The following is a 21,531-nucleotide window of genomic DNA, read 5'->3' as shown; positions in this document are numbered from 1 at the left end:
ATCAAAACAAATGAACCCAAATTTAATGTATTGAAACACTACTCTGTCTTTTACACTTTCATTCGTGCTGCGGGAAATGTTTCTGCACTCATATTTTAATGCGTTTATGTTGTTTCTTCCTCAGCTTCCTGCTTCTAGTAAATACTTCAATCCGGAACAAGTCTGTCAAATGCTTTTCATTCCAACACAGTCACAAGGTGAAGTTTGCAGAAGTCACGTGTTTGGCCGTTCACTGACACTGCCTCCCTGAGAGTTGCAGCCCTTTCCCACACTGATTCAGGCAGCATTTCCTTCGTGTGACATGCCCCATCGAGAATGGAAGGACAGGTATCAATACCCGCACTTGGGAATGGAGCGACAGTTTTAAAACGTTTACACTGTCCCGAGCGTAAAATTGAGCCCTGTGATAGGTGGGGACACTAACCATTATACGACCGAGGACAAGAGTGTCAAAGGAGGCCCTTCAACCAAATGTGGCCACACTTGTCAAACACAACTGCCTAATGAACTGAATCCCATTTCAGAATGCTGACCCAACAGCCTTATATGTCTTGGCATCAAAAGTGCACATCTGAATATTTATTCAGTTATAAGGGTTTATGCCGATTTGAAAAATGCAGACAGTGTATTCCAAATTCCAACCAACCACTGGTTGATAAAGCTTTTTCGCATATCTTCTCAAACCTTTCTGTCTTTCTCCTTAAGTCTCTGGCCCCTGCTGATCCATCTTTCCATCAATGGGAAACTCGTTCAGTCAACCCTGTCCACACCCTAACTCAATCATGTCTTGTCTCCATCTCCTTTACACTGCGACAAACACTCCGCTCTGTCCTGTCTGGCTTCACAACTGAAACTCTTCAGCCCAAACAGTATCCCAGTAAATATCTCCTGCATTTTTCTCAGTGTGATCACATCCCTGCTGTTATGTGACTTGCAAAACTGCACACAACAATCTTGCTAGAGCCTAATGAGCATTTGTTTTAAAATATCTGGATTAGTATGAGGGCGCCTCTGGCTATGCAGAATTTATTACCCATTCCGAATTGCCCAGAGGGCAGTTGAGCCTCAACCATATTGTTATGAGTCTGAAGTCACATGCAGCCGAGACCAAGTAAGGATTGCAAATTCCATCCCGAAATGACATCAGTGGAACAGATTTTTTTTCAACAATTGTCAATGGATCTATAGTTGTCATTAGATTCTTCCTTGCAGATATTTTTTGAATCTAAATTTGACAATCATGACATAGTGTGATTCAAGCCCGAGTACCCAGACTATGACCTCGGTCTCTAGATTATCAGTCCTATGAAATTACCACAAGACCAACACAGAAAACCACAAAAGCGGATCTTTTCCAACAAAACGTCTTTTCACCGAAACTGCCCTGGGTATTTTCCATGAGCCTGAAGCTCCAATTGTCTCTAGCCTTTGTCAGTAAAAACTGCTACATGGGGATTGATTTCACAACCGCAGTATCCAAATGGATCGATTTGTTTGAAGGTCCCGATGATGGGATTGGGGCACGTTCACCCAACAACAGTAACCGCAGCAGCAGCACAGACAGAACAGTATGAATGTGAAAGAGAGTGATAGATTGGGCATTGCCTCAGAGAAATGGGGGGAGGGACGGAAAGGAGGTTTAATGATCGTGGGAAGGACCGGAATCTCTGACAACGGGTGTGTTTGAATCCTGATATATGAAACGCAGAGATGTGAGAGAGTGGAATATTAAGGTAAAACAATTAATTTCTTAGCATGTGTCACAAAACGGACAACGGAGAGAATACTAAGTCCATGATTTGGGTTCAAATCGAGGTTGCTGTGGTCACAATGAAAAATACCGACAACCACGATCACAGGAACCACAGAACAGGATGCTTGCAAGCAGCAATAAGTATACTAGCAGAGGAAATATTCGGAAGAACAGCAAATGCACAATATCAGTACTCAGTGAGCAGTGACAGATATGTGGGAACTGAGAATGAGCTGAATCTTTCAGATCGATGTCCTCAGAGGCTGTGGAGATCCCTTGAATGAGAATGTTGAAAGATGAGATTGATTTCGACAAAACATCAAAGACTCGGGGGGACAGTACAGGATATTGTTGAAATATATGCTTCAAGAGCATTTTAGCTTAACATCGGCACAGTCGCCCAGATCCAACCGGAAATGGGGATGGGAATGTACGCGCGGAGTTACTCACTGGCTCCAGTGAAGCAACAGGTGAGCGTCCTGTCCTTTTGTGATGGTATAGTGGCGCAAGAAATTCCTCGGTTGAGTGTGCTCCTGCTCAAAGGAAAGGTTTTCCCCGTTTATACTATCATAGCGATTTCCGGCGCATCTTTCTAAGACAGCTGAGTGGCACAAGTGGAGCGTGTTGGCCCCTTAACTTTGCAATGGTGGGTTTAAAAGATGATTTTGCTGTTTGGATCTGTGTTTCCGACACTGGCGGTGGCAGCTACATTTCCTCGTATCAGCTCAGTATCAGTTTCTTCCACACAGTCAAGACTTCAACCTGGTGAAGGTGGTGTTGGGATGATATTTTAAACTAGTCATCCTTGGGGGTTGGGACACGGAAACGGTGATGTTTACGTTAGACGAATAAAACATGAAATATAAGCCTGACCTCAGGAACAGAGATAATAACTTTAATTTCCTGCAATCCCATTCATTCATATCCCTGATGCAGGGGAGTCTACAATCTTCACCCAGTCCTGCCTACGAGATACTCAGGACCAGAAAAACATGAGCTGACCCTTAATTCAAGAATCTCCACCGCCTGGGGAAGCAGTCTAATCGGCCCTTCCAGTCCACACAGTACATCCGAAGCGCATCCCACCAGACCCCACGGTATTCACTGTCCCATAAGCCTGCATTTCCCATTGTTGATCCCTGTAACTGGCACATCTTATGTCAGAGGGAGAATTAAAATCGCAAACACACAGACAATGTGTGGACTGCCCACAAACAAACACCCGAGGCTGGGATCACACCCGGGTTTGTGGTCTAGCCAGACAGGAACGAACGAGGAGCGAAGAATAAATGTTGTCCTGACCAGTGATACTCACACCCTGTGGGTGAATGAGGAAGAATGAAAACACATTCACAACATGGAAAACAGGATTTGTATCTGTGTGGACACAATTTGAAAGGATCGTTCACCCTGTGTAGAAAAAGGGACACAGATACCACAGAGAAAGCAGGCAATGTAGGAACTGCTGGAAGGGATTCAATTAAACACAGAAATGGAAACTCATTTAATCAGGAAGACTGGAGCGAGACCGTTCACCAGTCCCGTGTGTGGGATGGGATCACTGAGCAAAACAACCTCCGGAGACTCCAGCAGGATTACATTTCCCATCAGGAGATCGATTATGCTGTCAATGCGCATTTAATCCCAACCAGCTGCCTGCTCCATAGCGTCAATCAGAGTCATACAACATGAAAACAGGCCTGTCAGTCCAACCGATCCATACTGAACATACTGCCAAACTAACCCATTCCAGTCTGGCCCCTCCTGTACCCGCTGAGTGGTGATAATGCCCTTGTAGTTTTATTACTGTGTTGTTAATCCAAAACCCAGGTAATATTTTGGGGACAAAGAGTTCAGGTCCTGGCATGACAGATGGTGGAGTTTGGATTCAATAAGCACCTGGAATTGAAGAGTCTCGTGATGCCCTGAATCAGTTGTGTGGAAAATCCCATCTGATTCACTCATGCCAGTTCGGGAAGCAAACTGCCATATTCATCTGCTCTGTCCCAGAAGAGACTCCAGATGGATAATACCGTGGTTGACTTTGAAATGCCCTCTGGGAAATAACTGACGTACTCGGCATGAATAAATTTATTTTAAAGATCCCACTTTCCCATTCATGTTTGGAATCAATTGTCCATTAAATGTTGCAAACATGCCCTCATCCATCACTTCCTCAGCAAGTTAATTACACACGTAAAACACCGTCCCTAAAACAATGCCGCACATGTCTCTTTTTTAAAAAATCTCTCTCTTTTCATCTTAAACATATGCACTCTCGTCTTGAAATTCCCCTCCAGGGAAAAGGCCGCTATCGTTAACTCTAAACTTGTCTCTCAACAATTCATAAACTTCTGTCAGGTCGCCGTTCAAACCCCTAACCTGGAGTGAAAACAGTCTCAACTAGGAGAAAGTGAGAACTTCAGATGAGGGATCAGAGTCGAGAATCTTGTGCTGGGAAAGCACAGCAGATCAGGCAGCATTTGAGGAGCAGGAAAATCGACGTTTCGGGGAAGAGCCTGATGAACGACACTTGCGCAAAAAAAAAAATATTCTCCTGCTCCTCGGATGCTGCCTTAACTGATGTGGTTTTCCAGCATCCCGATCTCGAGTCTGAACAAAGTCTCAGCCTATCCAGCCTTTCATTATAACTCAAACCTTCCACAGGCAACATGCGTGCATACCTTTTGTGAACATCCTACAGCTGAATAATATCATTCCCACAACTGGGAGACCCGAACTGGACATACTATTCCAGAAGAGGTCTCATCAATGTCCTGCAAAACTTCAACATAACGTCCCAACTACTATACACAAAGGACTGAGCAATGAAGGGAAGTATGTTAAATGCCTTTGAACCATCTTGTCTGTTGGTAATGCAAATTACAAGCAATTATGTACCTGCTCACCGAGCTTCCCTGTTCTCCAACATACGCAAAGCCATACTCTTTTTGTTGTACCAAAATGCAATACGTTCCATTTATCCAGATTGAACTCCATGTTACATTATTCAGTCCAACGACTCATTGGATTGAGATCCTTTTGAAACTAAGATAATCTTCCTCACTGTCTATAAATATTGGCGTCGTCTGCAAACCTACGAAGCATGCCTGCAGTGAGTTCCACTGTTCTCTCATATAGATCAATGATTCATATTTACTTATAGTGGCCGTGATTTACCAGTGTGCAGATCATAAAATTAACCATGAGGAAGAAAGCCGCAGACTGCAGGGAGATATTAAACAATTGGAAATAAAAATGGTGAAAGCAATTCATTCCAGGGAAGTGGGTAATTAAACTTCAAACCAGCTGCCCACGCTCCAGTTGTGGCACTCAGCTGTCTGAGTAAGATGCACTGTAGATTGCTGTTATTATAAACGGGAACAGATTTTCCCTTCTGCCCCGCCTTTGACCAGGAGCACTCCCAACCTCGGAATTGCTTGCACCTCTCAACCATCGTACAAACACCGTGCATTCTCCGGTTGAGTCACTTGAGTCATCGAGTATCTCTGCAACCTCATTCCCATCTTGATTTCAAGTTGGTTATTTGTGACTGCGCCACTCAGTTCCTCTGATTCTGGGGCTGGGAACTGGGACTATGTGGCAGCAGTGGTTACTGCCTTGTGTGGGGAAACTCGTGAAGTAACCGATGTTAAACTGCATTGCTATTGAAGTATACATTTCAACAAAAGCTTGGTAACAACAATGACTGCAGATGCTGGAAACCAGATTCTGGATTAGTGGTACTGGAAGAGCACAGCAGTTCAGGCAGCATCCGAGGAGCAGTAAAATCGAGGTTTCGGCCAAAAGCTCTTCATCACGAATTCAGGCAGAGAGCCTGAAAGGTGGAAAGATAAGTGAGATGAGGGTGGGGGTGAGGCGAAAGTAGCATAGAGTACAATAGTTAAATGTGGGAGGGGATGAAGGTGATAGGTCGGGGGGGAGAGTGGAATGGATAGGTGGAATTGATGATAGGCAGGTAGGACAAGTCAGGACAAGTCATGGGGACAGTGCTGAGCTGGAAGTTTGGAAATGGGGTGAGGTGGGGAAGGGGAAATGAGGAAACTGTTGAAGTCCACATTGATGCCCTGGGTGTGAAGTGTTCCGAGGCGGAAGATGAGGCGTTTTTCCTCCAGGTGTCTGGTGGTGAGGGAGCGGCGGTGAAGGAGGCCGAGGACCTCCATGTCGTCGGCAGAGTGTGAGGGGGAGTTGAAATGTTGGGCCACAGGGCTGTGGTTGATTGGTGCGGGTGTCCCAGAGATGTTCCATAAAGCGCTCTGCTAAGAGGCGCCCAGTCTCCCGAATGTACAGGAGACTGCAGTGGGAGCAACGGATAGAATAAATGATATTGGCGAATGTGCAGGTAACAAAAGCTGCACTGTCCCCGGAGTCTTTGATGTTTTGCAGAAATCTCTTTCTCTCAGCCCTCAACACATTAATGATGGAATCAACACAGCCACTGGGGGAAACCGATGTTAAACGGTCAGACCATTCTGAGTTCCCACATATCTGCTACTGTTCGCTAAGCACTGATATCGTGAACTTGGTGCTCTGCCGAACATTCCTTATGATACTGTATTTATTGCATGAGGGTAGTGTGTTCATCTGTGGGTTGCCGTGTTTGTATAGTGGTTAGTATTCCACATTGTGGCCGCAGTAACCGCAGCTCGAATCCGAGTCATGGCAGCAAATACTCTATGTGTCCCAGTCTTTTGTGAAACACAAAGGAATCAGTTGTTTTAAAGTTTTGATTTTCTCCAAGGTGATTTTTATCCTTCAAGCTCTGCTCGCTCACATCTCTGCGTTTCATATGTCAGAATTCAAATCCACCCGTTCTCAGAGATTTCTTCCCTCCTACGATCACAAACCGAACTTTCCATCACATACCCCCATTTCATTAATTTGGAGATGCATGTGTTGGACTATGGAGTAAAAGTTAAATATCACCCAACACCAGGTTATGGTCTTACAGGTTTAATTGAAGCACTAGCTTTAGGAGCGCTGCTCTTTCATCATGTGTTTACGGAGTCATTTCCTACTTCACTAAGGCATTGCAGAATCTAATACAGACTCTCCCATTGATACCGATCTGTCTGTGTGGCTGGGGTCACTGTTGCTGGTTTAACGTGCCCCAACCCCACCATCGGGATCTGCAGACCATTTGATCCATTTGGTTACCACTGTTGGGAGATCAATACTCATGTAGCAGCTTTTACTGATATGGACCAGATATTATTGGGGTTGGGGGGGGTGGGGTCAAGCTCAGGAAAATGGCACAGAACAGTATCGGGGAAAAGCGACTTCATTGGATAAGATCAGTTTCACTGCTTTTCTGCAATGCCCGAGCGCTATTACCACTGAACACTGAACTGTTGATTCAGACACCAGGGACCTGGGTTTGACTCCGACCATGATAGGTGGTAAAATTGGGATTCAATAAATATCTAGAATTACGAATCTAATAACTCCTATATATCCATGTTCAATTGTTGAAAAAACATCTGACGTCATTTAAGGAATGAAACTGCCATTCTTACCTGCTCGCGCCTCCATGTGACTCCAGACTCACTACAATATGGTTGAGTTTCAACTGTCCGCTGTGCAATTAGGGATACCAATCAATACTGCCGAGCCAGCGACGCCCTCATACTGTAACAGAATAGAAAAAAAGTTCATTTGGCTCTAGCTAGATTACTGTGTGCAGTTCTGCAATTCAGAGTACTGCATGGATGTGATCGCACTGGGAACGTTGCAGTAGAGATTCACTGGGATATTGTCTGGGCTGAAGAGATTCAGTTGTGAGGAGAGATTGGACAGACTGGGGTTGTCTGTCACCGAGCAGAGGAGATTGGAGAAGACATGACTGAGATGTACTAAATACTGAGGATATGGATAGGATAGACTGAAAGAAGCGTTTCTTATTGATGGAGAGATCGAACACTGCGGCCAAGAGATTTCGGGAAAAGGCAGAAAAGTTTGAGTAGATTTGCGGAAAGGATCAGAGAGGCGGAAACCATTCTAACCTTAAAAAAAATTGAGATGTAAATTTGTGATGCCAAAACATGTAAGATTATGGGCTAAACGATGGAATACTTGATTCAGGTCGTTAAGCAGTTGTGATTGACAAGTGTGGACACAACAGGCTGAAGGGCCTCCTTCGATGTTGTTGTCCTCCACAGTATCGTGGTTAGTGTTCCCACCTGTCACAGGGCTCAATTCTCCGCTGGGGGCATTGTAAAGGTTTTAAACCTGTCGCTCTGTTCCCCAGTGAAGGTTATTAATGCCTGGCCTTCCATTCTCAATGGGACATGTCTCAGGAAGGACAGTTTTGTCTGAATCAGCGTGGGGAAGGTCTGCAGCTCCTGGGGAGAGAGAGTGTCAGTGACAGTGCAAACACGTAACTTCAGCCAATTGCACATTGTGTTTGTGTTGCAATGAAAACCATTATATAGAGTTGTTCCTGACTGATATGTTTATTTAAAGCAGGAATCTGAGGAAGAAAAGAGCAAACCCATTCAGATCTGAGTGCAGAAACATTTCCAGCAGCACGAATGAGGTTGAACAGCGCAGAACCGCGTTTGTAAGCATTGAATTCAGGTTGATAGGCGCAGCTTGCTTTCACTCGGCTGTGTTACCAATGTGTAAGTGATACAGATAGTGTTCAATGTGATGGCACATTTGCTCAGTGGCTCCAACTGCTGTTAAGTCTGTAGGATTGGTAGATTGGCCATGTTAAATTGCGCTGATGTGTCCAGGGAGTGAATTCAGTAAATTAAGTGAATTAGCCATGCGTAACGCAGTGATATCGTCAGCAGTCACACGATGCCAGGTTTTATTCCAACAGGTTTATTTGAAATCACAAGCCAGAGGCCTGCGGGGATAGAGACAGGAGCTAGGTCTGGTTGAGATGCTGTTCAGAGTCTCCCTACAGACTCGATTGGCTGAACTGCACTTTCTGCATTGTAGTGGGAATCTGTGATTCTATCAGAGAGGACACTGCCAGCGTTTACTGGCCCGTTAAGACATTAGAGACATGCTGACGGCGTTTCGTGGGGATGGGGGATGGAATTTTATTTATTTGTGTTTTGGAAAATTTGACACTGAACCAAGGAAAACCGAATGGAAGATTTCCAGAGTATTTGAGGTTTGGCGAGAGTAAATATGTGGTAAATTCACTCTTTCAAGTTCGTATATTTCTGAACGTCAGGCATTCAAAACCATAGATGTAGGACAAATAAATGATGGGAGCAGAATTTCTGTCACTCAGCGAATGTGTTTCCAAAATATTTGGAAAGGCACATTTAGAGAGCACAAGCAGTGAGTTTCACCAGGAGAGAGACAGCCTGTGGCCAGGTAAAAGTGTAAAAGTGGGGTGTGGGGGGTAGAAGGTGCGAGGAAACAATATCTAATTTGGACGACTTCAAATGCAAAGAAATATCGGAAACGTCTGCATCTGAGTAAGATTCAGCAAAAAAACCACAGAGTTTTGAAAGATTTCTATTAATTTTCCACATGAAGCATTATAAATGGAACTGAGCAGATTTGGTATATTGTCAAGGAAAGCTATTCGATAATGAATAGGAAGTGACCCGTCTCTTAGAGATCGATTTCCTGCTTTAATCCCATGCCTTAAAGGTGGGAGGACAATCGCCATAATGTTGGGTTCATTTGACACCCACTGAAATCTGCCAAAGAAACTGAGCATCAAAACTGGCATCCTGTTTTGTCGTTTAACCTTCTGTTTTTCTCATCAGTATTTTCTTTAAGCTGAAATAAATTCGGAGCAAAATTGAATGCAACATTTAACGTTCCAATCACATAAATCCAATTCAATTCCGATCATTAGAATGAACAGAGTGAAGTTGCAGCAAAATTAATAAAATGAAACGAACAACACTGCATTTCCGGTAATTTTACCCATTTCAGGTTCAGCCATATGAGAAAGACCATCGAGGTCAAACATCACCTTCACTTCTCTCTCCATATATACTTCTTCACGTTAGAGAGGAACTGTCTGAAGAAATTATGCGTCACGACGAAATGTGCGTGTGAATGTGACGCGAATTTCATGTTTGCTGGGTCATTCTGAGACAGTTCTGACTCGAAATAAATCAAGGACAAGGTATTACTTCCAAGGACGAGGTCAATCCCTTGGATTTTGCTGGTATTATTATTCTGCTGAAAGCAGAAACTTAATGGTGTGGATTCGATTCCGCTCAGGGAATTTCTTATTCACTCGGTGCACCATATGTGATCTTGACGGGGTCACATGTGAGCGCCTTTGCAATGGGCTGTAGTCTCCCAGGGGTTCAGGCGACGGGTTGCTCTTCCATTGTGCTTGTGTGGATTTGAATCCGACTCTGGCTTTTACTTCTATGAAACGCAGCTGTGATTTCCCTTTGTGCCTCGCATCTTTAGGATACTTTGGATGGAGAATCTTGCTCTTGCCCTTCATTGCACCGGAGAATTGTGATAAATCGATACCTCATCAAAGTCGAAGTAGAGCAATATGGTTCTGTTGTAAGTTACATTGGGATAATGAAAAGGAGGGCAAGTGTTTCTATTCTCCTTTCATTCCATCTTGACCTTCTATGAATTTACATCGAAAGAACGGTGAACAAATAAGGAGAGATCGGCTGCAATAGTTTATCCAGTGGGCTTGTAAATTTTACTGTAATACTCCACACAAAGTTCTGATCAGTATTTTAAACAGTCAATTGAATTGGAACCACAGAAAACTTTTCCAATGAAAGGAATCATTCATTCTTTCACAACCTTTTGCTGTGTGAATCATACCGCGATCCATCATCTGGTGTGATCACCAAGTTGGCAACAATATTAGATCTACCAATTTTCTTTAGCAATCACAACATCTGCACATACCCATCTGTGGTGTGCCCAGTGCCATTTGTTGTCTCCAGGCCACAGCACATTTCTCGTTCATGAACTTATGAGCTTCGTTCCTGATCTGTCTGATCAGTTTGAGAAACCTTTTCTATCACCTCATTCCATCCCCTCAGAATTCTAAAGGCATCAATAAAATAAGGCGTTAGACCAAATGACGTAGGATTGGAAGTCGGCCATTCAGCCCATTGAGTCGGCTCCACCATTCAACGAACTCATGGCTGATCTGATAATCCTCAACTCCATTCTCCTGCATTGCCATGACAAAGCTTCATCATCTTTCTGGTTAAATATCTGTCTGGCACAGTTTGAAAATACAAAACAACTCAGCCTCAACAACCATTTCGGCAAGGAGTTCCACCGATTCACTGGATCCTGAGCAAAGAAATTACTCCTCATTTCTGAATTAAATAGGCAATATCTAATTCTGAGTTCATGTCCTCTGGTGCTCTCCTCATAGCAGAGGGTGAACCACATGCCCGTATCTACCCTGTCAAGATCCCATGAGTATTGAACCTTTATAAATGTTACTATGTGATTATAGAGCTCCCCTCCCTCTCCTTTGTTTCAAGGAGAATAATCCCAGCCGAACTAATCATTCCACGAAGCTCCATTTTCTCCAGTGTTGACAACATGTTCATTAATCTCTGCTGTCCCCTGCAGCGTCCTTCCATATTATTAAGGCAGGTGGAGACATTTATGAGAAGAAACAGTTGAAATTTCAAGCACAGACGGGAATTGGATCTTGAAATCAGACAGTGACTGGAATCAGATTGGTCCACACAAGGCCGAAATAGAGTAATGATCACTCTGACAAATGATAATTTAATCATATCTCATTGACATTCAATAACTTTACTGTCAACAAATTACCCCGTGTAATCGTCCACAGAACTATTATTTTGGGGGAAAAGCTTATAGAAACTGGCTACATAAACACTTTGACAACAATGACATGTTCTTGAGACATTTTTTGATTATAAACTCAACTCATTGTTCTGTGAATCCTACATCGTTTGGAAGGCACAAATGAGACGTGGAATATAACTCTCTCCATTTGCCGAGATGGGTGTAACTTCAATAACACTTAAGGAACTGGACACCGTCCACGACAATGCAGTCACTTGAGTGTACCCTATTCAACACCTGCAATATTCATTCCCTTCACCGCTAAGGCACAATTGCAGCAGAGTGCACCAACTATAAGATGCACTGGAGTAAGTCATTCGGGCATTTTTGACAACATTCAAAGCTCCACAGCTGTACTGACGATAAGGACAAGGTTGGAAGATGCAACAAAACGCCACCGTTTTCAAGTTCCCCTCCAAGGCCCATAGCACCCTGACTTGGAAAGGAATCAGTGAGAAACTCATTAGTGAAACGGCCTTGATGGGCAAAGTTGCATACTTCAGCCTTCCATCTTTTATCTTACAAATTTAAGAAAAATGTTGATGTATGCGGTGACCAGACTTGTGCTCATTCCTTTAGCTGTTCCCTAAACTGGTGGTTGCTAAAGTTCTGCTATCATCCACAGTCTGTGGTTAACAATAGAAAATATCTGAAAATCGTCTCAATCAACTGACTCCCCTCAAGATTAGAGTGGTGTTGGAGAAGCACAACAGGTCCGGCAGCATTTGAGGATCAGGAAGAATGGACGTTTCAGTCAAAAGCCCTTCATCAGGAATGAGACTGGGAGCACATGGGATGGAGAGATAAATGGGAAGGGGGTGGGGCTGGGGAGAAGGTAGCTGAGAGTGCTGTAAGTGGATGCGGGTGTGGGGTGAACATGAAATGTCAGAGAAGTAGGTGGAGTGGATAGGTGGGAATGAAGATGCACAGGTGGGACAAGTCAGGCGGACGGAGTTGAGCTGGAAGGTGGGAACTGGGGTACGGTAGGGGGAGGAGAAATGAGGGAACGGGTGAAGTCCGAATTGATGCAAAGGGGTTGAAGTGTCCCGAGGCAGATGATGATGTTTTCTTCCTCCAGGCATCGGGTCGTGAGGCAGTGGCGATACAGGAGGCCCAGGACCTTCATGTCCTCCGGAGAGTTGGAAGAGGAGTTGAAATGTTTGGCCATGGGGCACTGGGGTTTATTCTTGCGGGTATCCTGGAGATATTCTCTGAATTATTGTGTGAGAACACATCTCCTCTCTCCAACTTAGAGGAGACCGCATCGGGTGGAATGTATACAAGAAATGGAATGTGTGGAAGTGCAGGCGAAACTTTGATGGATGTGGAAGCCTCCATGAGAGCCTTGGACAGAGGTGAGGAGGTAGATGTGGGTGCAGGTTTTGCAATTCCTGCAGTGACAGGGAAAATTATATTTCCCTCCCCACCCCTATCCACTTTTCACAAAGAATCTTTCCTCCACGACGACCTAGTCAAGTCCACGCCCTCCAAAAACCCACCCTCCCCCCACGGCACCTTCCCCTGCCACCACAGGATTGGAAAACCTGCACCCACATCTTCCCTCTCACATCTTTGCAGGGCTCCAATGAGCCTTCCACATCCATCAAATATCCATATGCACTTCCACACATGTCATTTATTGCATCTGTGGCTCGCCATGCGGTCTCCTTTACATTGGGGCCAACAGGTACATTCTCGGAGAGCGCTTCAGAGAACATTTCCAGGGAACCTGCAACATTCAACTCCAACGCCCCATGACCAAAAACATCAATTACCACGTCCCCCGACTCTCCCAACGACATGCAGTTCCTGGGTCTTCTCCACCGCCATTCACTCACCACCAGACGCCAGATCTTCCACCTCGGGACCCTCAACCCCAGGGCATCAACGTGGTCTTCACCAGTTTTCTCATCTCCCCACGGCCACCTTATCCGTGTTCCAAATTTCTAACTTGGCACCATCCTACTGACCTGTCCCACTTGTCTATCTTCCTTTCCACCTATCCGTTCCACCCTCTTCTCCGACCTAGCTCCTTTAACCCCATCTCTATCCAACTCTTGCACTATCAGCTAAATCCTTCCCAGACCCAGTCCTCCCGTTTATCGCTCTACCCACGAGGCTCCCACCTTTATTCCTGATGAAGGGCGTTTGCCCGAAACGTTATTTTTTTCTGCAACTCGGATGCTGCCTGACCTGCTGTGCTTCTTCAGCACCACTCTAATCTTGATTCTGATTTCCAGCACCTGCAGTACGCACTTCCGTCCATCTGATTCCCCTGTCTATTGATCTTGAATAGGCCGTTGCTAAAGTTCCAGCATCGTTTTCCTGCTCTTATATTCCCACCTGCGGTCAAGATCATCGAGACCAATTGATCCCTTATCCAGTCACCTTCAAACATTCGTGAATGTCCTCTATAATTTCTCTTTTATTACTTTAAACCACTCAGTTTTCACACTTTTCTCATTGTGCATCCTCAAATTCATTATCACCCACTTCACTGGATTGAATTCCTTTCAGCACATTTTCTTGCCAATTGTTTCCAATCTCCCTGCAATCTACGGCTTTCTTCCTCATGGTTAACTACATGAATAATTGTTACCTGATTTGCAAACAGCTAAATGATGGCCACGACAAATAAGTAAAAATCGTTGACCTGTATGAGAAAACAATAGAACTCATAGAAGCCATGGTTCATAAGCTTGCAAAGGACAGCAGAATTGGAGATGTAAAGAAGGTTATCGAAGGTTCCAGAAGGATCTTAATCCATTGCGTCTTTGGGCTGAAAAATGTCACATGAAGTTCAATCTGGATACATGGAAGGTATTGCATTTTGCTACAACAAATATTAGTATGCTTATACAATTAATGATCGGGCATTGCATCGTGTTGTGGAACACAGAGGCCAGGATTGCAAGTACATAATTCATTTTAATTTGCTTCATATATAGACAGAATGGTTTAAAAAATGTCATCTTGCCTTCGTTGCTCAGTCCTTTGAGCGGAGGAGTTGGTACGTTATGTTGAAGTTGAATAGGACATTGGGTGATGCCTCTTCTGGAATACTGTGTCCAGTTCTTGCCGCCCAGTAATAGCAAGGAAATTATTCAGCTGGAGTAGGTTTAGAAGACGTGTATCAGCATATTGGTAGTGGGGAAGGTTTGTGTTATAACGAAAGGCTGGATAGGCTGAGAATATTTTCACTCGAGCACTGGAGTTTGAAAGGCGACCTGATAGAAATTTATAAATTATTGAGAGTTCGGCTGGAGTTAACTGTAACTGTCTTTTCTCCAAGGAGGGAGCACTTCAAGACGAGAGGGCAAATGTTTAAAGTGAAAAGAGGGATTTAAAATAAGACATGAGAGGCTTTTTTTTTAACAGAGGATGGTTTAGGTGTGCAATTCACTTCCTGAGGCAGTGATGAATGAAAGTACATTTACAATATTTACAGGATATTTGAATCGATAAATGAATTGGAAAGTATCAGTGGGATTAACAAAAGCTATTCATTCATGCTTATTACATAATTTATTGCCCAGAGAGAAGTTCAGAATCAACCACGATATTATGGATCTGGAATCACATACCAGCCAGACCAGATAGGTATGGCAGTTTCCTTCCCTATCAAGCATTAGTGAATCAGATCTACTGATTCAATATCATCATTAGACTCTAGGTATTTGTTTAAATAAAATTCCAGCATCTGCCACGCCAGGGTTTGAACCCGTGTCCACAGAATTATATCTGGACATTCATATTAACAATGCAGTAATAATATCACAAGGGCATTATTAACCCTCAGCAGTTACAAGAGCCATCAGATGCGACTCGTTTAGTTTGTTATTATATTCAGTATGAGCTGGTAGGAGTGAAAGGCTGTATGTGTCTATGCCTTTGACGAAATGAAACTGGCAGCTGATTTGGATTAACAGCAGCGTTGACAGTTTAATTGATCTCCTTCTGGGATATGTAATCTTGCTGGTTACTCTGGAGGTTCTTATGCTCATTGAGCCCTTCCCACACACGGGATTGTTGAACAATCTGTCCCCAGTTTGACTGAGTAAATGAGTTTCCACTTCAGCAGGTTATTGAATTCCTCATTGCCCTGGTTTCTGTGTGATATCGGTGTCCTTGTATCTACCCAGGATGAACTATTGGTTCAAATCATGTCCACGCAGACGTAAGTCCCGTTGTCCATGTTGTGAATGTGTTTTTATTCTTCCTGATACACCCACAGGGTGTGGATGTCGCTGGTCAGGACAGCATTTGTTGTTCATCCTGATTCGCTGCTGCCTCGCTGCTCGAGGGACATGGATTCGATCCCAGTCTCGTGTGACTGTGTGCAGTTTGCACATTCTCTCTTTGTTTGTTTGAGTTTCCTCCCACAGTCTGTAGGTGTGAAGGTTCCTGGGATCAGCCATTGGAAATGAAGGGGAATGGAATAGGTATGGAGTGTGGGTCTGATAGGATGTGCTTCAGAGGGATTGTGTCGACTGCAAGGGCTGAATGGCCTGCTTTCCCACACGGTTTTCATTCTCGGATGAAGGGTCAGCTGGTTTGTTCAGGTCCTGGAGACACAAGTAGGCAGGATTGGGTAAAGATGGGAGCGTCCCCTATAAGCGACATGCATGAATGGGATTGCAGGAAATGAAAGGCATGTTCTCTGTTCCTGAGATCAGGCGTTCATTCCAGGTTTTATTCATCGAACTTTAACATTACCAGTTCCGTGTGTGAGTCCCCAGGGATGAGTAGTTTATTATATAACCACAACACCAGGTTGCAGTATTTATTGGGAACAAGAAGCTGATTCTGAGCTGATGCGAACAAAAGCAGATGCCAATGTCAAAACCACAGATCCAAACAGGAAAATGAAATTTCGAACATTGTCACCCCAAAGTTAAAGTCTCCACACGCTTTAGATGCGCCAATCGGCTGTCTCAGCAACATGTACTGTTTATGGTCATAATATTATAAATGGGGGCAAGTATTCCCTTCCGCCCCGCTTTTGACCAGGAGCTGTCCCAACCTTGGAAATACATGCTCCTCTCTCCCGTCATTCCATCCCAGTTTCCAATTGGATCTTCGTGCATGCTTCACACAGTTTCTCTGATTCCGGTTCTGGAACTGGAATGATGTGTGATTGCCTGCAGCAATTGGTCCTGCCTTGTGTGGGCAAAGTGATGAAGTAGCCGATGTTCAAATATAATGCTATTGAAGCATACGTTTCAACAATATTCTGCACTCTGCCAAGAGTTGGAGAGTTTTGTTAATACCATTCTCCTGTACTCTCATTCATGGAATCTCCACAGTCTCTGGGGATGCTAAAGTTAAAGATTCGGTTCATTCTGCGTTCCCACATGCCTGTCGCTAAGTCCTGATATTGTACATTCTTCCTGACATTTCCTCTGCTACCATACTGGTTGCAGTTTACAAGTGTGGTCTGTGGAATGCTATAACCGTTTAGTAGTTCGTATTCTGCGTTGCGATTGCAGCGACCGCAGCTCGAATCCACAGCATGGCGGTCAGTTCTCTCAAAGTTTTACTTTTGGTGTAACACGGTCAGAAATTAATCGTTTTTACAAGATAATATTCCCCGAGGTGATGATCTGTTTTCCATCGAATTTTGTTCTCTGATATTTCTACGTTTCATGTATCAGGATTGAAACCCAAAAGTTCTCGAAGATGTTTCGCCCTCGCACTCTCCCTAACTCTCTTTTCCGTCCCTCATCCCATTTGACTGAGGCATTGCACAATCTAACATACACTTTCACGTTGATACCATCCAGTCTGTGCCTTTGCACTCACTGTTGCCCCAATCTCTTCATTGGCACCTTCAAATCATTCGATCCGTTTGGATACCTTGGCTGTGAGATCAATTCTCTTTTAGCAGCTTTTACTGACATGGACAAAAGATTATTGGAGTGTGAGGCTCAATAAAAGGGCAGAAGGAATAATTGGGGAAAAGAGACTCTATTGGAAAAGATCCCCCATGAGGGCTTTCTGCGATAGCCTAGTGGTATTATCACTGGATTGTTAACACAGCAAAGCCAGGTAATATTCTGAGGAGAAGAGTTGGATTCTCACCACACCACGACGATGATAGTATATGAATGCAATAAATGCCTAGAATTAAGAATACGTTGTCTGAAAAACCCATGTGTTTCACTGACGTCCTTGAGGGAAGGAAACTACCGTCCTTATCTAATCTGGCGTCCACGTGACTCCAAACCGGAAGGCAATAAATGCTGCAGAGCCACCCCCGATGCTGTTACAGAATAGAAATATGTTCATTCGGCTCAGTGCTAGAATTGTCCAGGGATGAGATCGCACTGGGAAATTTGCAGCAGAGATTCACTCGGATCGTGTCGTAACTGAAATTGTACATTGAAAACTCCCTTGATTGTTTGCTAAGTCTCCGATCTGTTAGAATGACCATGTGAGCTTCACTTCTTTCATACGTAAAGTGCAAAACTTTTTTATTTTAAAGTTTCATTCTCAGGTGAAGTTTAACAACTGGTGTCTGCCCCCATGTGCTGCTGTCCGTTCCATATTGTTTCGAATGATTCTAATTTATAAAAATGAGTTACCAGAGACTTACATGGATTCATGCAGTTTTTGAGCAAAGTACAATGTAACTCTGCAAGTACAAATTCACCCCACGGAGGGGTGTGTGTGTGTGTGTGTGTGTGTGTGTGTGCGTGTGTGTGTGTGTGCTTGCACGTGCGCGTGCGCACTCATGTGTAGGAGGGTCTCTGTTTGTAGATAGGGCAATGGGATCACCTGTACTGTGACATGAACCCAATGACCATGGGTACCGAATTTAGCTATCAGTCTCTGCGGGGGCACTTTTAGCTGCTGCCTGTTCCGAAGACCGCCTTGGAGGATTGTCACCCGAAGATCCGAGGTCGACTGTCCTGGATCACTGAAGTGTTCTCTAACTGGGAAGGGGAACGCCTGTCTGTTGATTGATGTGGAGCGCTCATTCCATTGCTGTCGCCTCTGCTCAGCTTCACCAATGTACCATGTCTTAAGGCATCCTTTGCCTGTAGCTTCTTTTTTTTAAGATGAGCATCAGTCTAAACATTATGGTATAGACGCAGCACTAGGGGCCGAGCACCTTCAACATATTATCTGTGCTGACACTAATTGGTAAAGTCCACCTGAGAATGTAACTGTCAAAAGAAAGTTTTTCGAAGCACATAAGAAAGAAATGAACCTTACATAGTCATTCTAACAGATGGAAGACTTAACAAGCAATCAAGGTATTTTTCCAATGTATAATTTCAGTGACATTACACTGTAACCTTTCGCTATAAATTCTGTACCTTACCACTGTGTACTCCATAGCCACCTGATGAAGGAGCAGCTCTCCAAATGCTATTGCTTCCATTAAACCTGTTGGACTATGACCTGGTGTTGTGCGATTTTTAACTTCGTATAAGAATGCGGATCTCACAATTAAAATAGAGACGAAGAAGCATTTATTCTCTCAGACAGTTCCGTATCAGTGGACTTTCTTGGAGCAGAAGGCTGTTGAGGAAGTGTCATGAGGTGTAATGAGGCTGAGATCGGCAGATCTTCAAACAGCAAAGACATCAAGCGTTATGGGGAAACGCAAGAATGTGCAGTTCAAGGTTAACAGATCAGATATGAAACCATTCAATAGTGGAACAGACTTGATGGTCTGAATGGTGTTTATCTGTTCCTAAAATTGTTGGCCTTAATATGAAGCTGCAAAACCGACCTGTGTAAAATGTTCCAAATTTAAAAAAGCGTGGTCCCCCGGAGCACTGAACCGAGGTGAAATGTACAAAGAACAACACACAAAGGGCAGTCAATATTGGGTCATTGATCCGTAGTGATCAGTATACCAAGGTAAACAGGAAAACCGATATTCATTATCTACATTGAACCTGGCTCCACGAGGCATGTAGTTAACTCTCACAAACCACTATTCCCCTTCCGTTTTCCTGACGCCCCCTCCGTTCTTGTTTTAAACTGATTGAACGTCAGGCAATTGTAGATGACATTGCTGATGTGGATCTGCAGCATATAGAACATTAGAGCGTAGTACAGGCCCTTCGGCCCTCGATGTTGTGCCGCCCTGTCATACTAATCTGAAGCCCATTCCATCTACACTATTCCATGTACGTCCATATGCCTCTCCAATGACGACTTAAATGCACTTAATCTTGGCGAATCTACCACCGTTACAGGCAAAGCATTCCATGCCCTAACTACTCTCTGAGTAAAGAAACTACCTCTGACTTCTGTCTTGTACCTACCTCCCCTCACTTTAAAGTTATGACCCTCGTGTTTGCCGTCTCCATACTTGGAAAAAGACTCTCCCTGTCCACCCTATCTAAACCTCTGATTATCTTGTATGTCTCTATTAAGTCACCTTTCAGTCTTCTCTCAAACGAGGACAGCCTCAATGCCCTCAGTCTTTCCTCGTAATACGTTCCTTCCATATCAGGCAACATGCTAGAAAATTCCCTCTGCACCCTTTCCAAAGCATCAACATCCTTCTTATAATGCGGTGACCAGAACTGTTGACAACACTTCAAATGGGGCCGTACCAGATCTTTGTACAGCTGCAGCATAACCTTCTGATTCCAGAACTCAATCCCTCTATTAATAAAGGCCAAAGCACTGTTACCCTTCTTAACAACCCTGTCAATCTGGGTGGCAACTTTCAGGGATCTGTGTACATGGACACCGAGATCTCTCTGCTCATCTGCACTACCAAGAATCTTACCATTAGCCCAGTACTTTGCATTGCGATTACTCCGTCCAAAGTATATCACCTCACACTTGTCCACATTAAACTCCATTTGCCACCACTCAGCCCAGCTCTGCATCCTATCTATGTCTCTCTGCAACCTACTACATCCTTCGTCACTGTGCACAACTCCACCGAACGTTGTCCGCAGATTTACTAACCCACCCTTCTAAGCCCTCATCCAGGTCATTTATAAAAATGACGAATAGCCCTGGACCCCACAGCGAACCTTGCGGAATGCCGCTAGTAACTGGACACCAAGATGAACATATTGCATCAACTACAACACTCTGTTTTCTTTCAGCAAGTCAATTACTGATCCAACCTGCTATGTCTCCCACAATTCCATTCCTCCGTATTTTGTATAATAGCCTACTGTGGGAACCTTATCGAAAACCTTGCTGAAATCCATGTACAGCACATCAACCTGCTTACTCTCCTCCACCTGCTTGGTCACTTTGTCAAAAAACCCATAAGATTCGTTAGGCACGACCTACCCTTTACAAAGCCGTGCTGACTGTCCCTGATCAGATTATTCTTTTCTAGATGATTATAAATCCTATCTCTTAGAACCTTTTCCAACGCTTTACCAACAACTGAAGTGAGACTCACTGGTCTGTAATTACCAGGGTTGTCTCCACTACCCTTCTTGACAAGGGAACCACATTTGCTATCCTCCAGTCCTCAGGCACTATTCCTGTAGACAATAATGATTGCTAGATCAATGGCACAGGCTCGGCAATCTCTTCCTTTGCTTCCCAGAGGATCCTAGAATAGATCCCATCCGGCCCAGAGGACTTGTCTATTTTCACACTCTGCAGTATTTCTAATACCTCTTCCTTGTGAACCTCAATCTCTTCGAGTCTAGATGCAAGTATCTCTATATCTTCCTCGCCAACATTTTTATTTTCTATTGTGAACACTGTCGACAAATATTTATTTAGTGTTTCCCATGTCTCCTCTGACTCCACACACAACTTCCCACTATTATTCTTGATTGGCCCTAATTTAACTCTCGCCATTCTTTTATTCCTGACATACCTATGGAAAGCCTGAGGGTTAATCCTGATCCTATCCGCCAACAACTTCTAATTTCTCCTCCTGGCTCTCATTTCTCCTCCCCGGCTCTTCTGAACTCTCTTATTAGTTCATGCAGGGAAACGATTCTGTCTGCTGCACATCATTC

Source organism: Chiloscyllium punctatum, chromosome 28 (assembly GCF_047496795.1).
Source record: "Chiloscyllium punctatum isolate Juve2018m chromosome 28, sChiPun1.3, whole genome shotgun sequence".
Lineage (NCBI taxonomy): Eukaryota > Metazoa > Chordata > Chondrichthyes > Orectolobiformes > Hemiscylliidae > Chiloscyllium > Chiloscyllium punctatum.
The sequence above is the reverse complement of the archived record's forward strand: the minus strand, read 5'-3'. Positions refer to the sequence as shown.